The sequence below is a fragment of the Octopus bimaculoides genome, chromosome 19, assembly GCF_001194135.2.
Source record: "Octopus bimaculoides isolate UCB-OBI-ISO-001 chromosome 19, ASM119413v2, whole genome shotgun sequence".
NCBI classification, from domain to species: Eukaryota; Metazoa; Mollusca; class Cephalopoda; order Octopoda; family Octopodidae; genus Octopus; species Octopus bimaculoides.
The window spans coordinates 2766469-2766808 of record NC_068999.1 but is presented as its reverse complement, the minus strand read 5'-3'; the positions used below and the strand labels follow the sequence as shown (position 1 = coordinate 2766808).

At 47.4% G+C, this 340-nt stretch overlaps 1 protein-coding gene across 3 annotated transcripts in view; it reads right to left on the bottom strand.

Moving 5' to 3' along the window:
• Positions 1–340, bottom strand: part of LOC106882695 (choline-phosphate cytidylyltransferase B) — a 28820-nt gene that overhangs the window by 6452 nt on the left and 22028 nt on the right. The window lies entirely within an intron of this gene.

The window sequence follows — 340 nt, the reverse complement described above, 5'->3', positions numbered from 1 at the left end:
ACACACACACACACACACACATTATGTAATTACGTGTACGAACAGCTATGCTACATGGCAGTGAAACATGGGCCGTGACTGCTGTGGACATGCGTAAGCTTGCAAGGAATGAAGCCAGTATGCTCCGCTGGATGTGTAATGTCATTGTGTATACAAGACAGAGTGTAAGCGCCCTGAGAGAAAAGTTGGATTTAAGAAGCATCAGATGAGGTGTGCAAGAGAGATGACTGTGCTGGTATGGTCACGTGTTGCGAATGGATGAGGACAGCTGTGTGAAAAAGTGTCACACCCTAGCAGTAGAGGTAACATGTGGAAGAGGTAGACCCAGGAAGACCTGGGA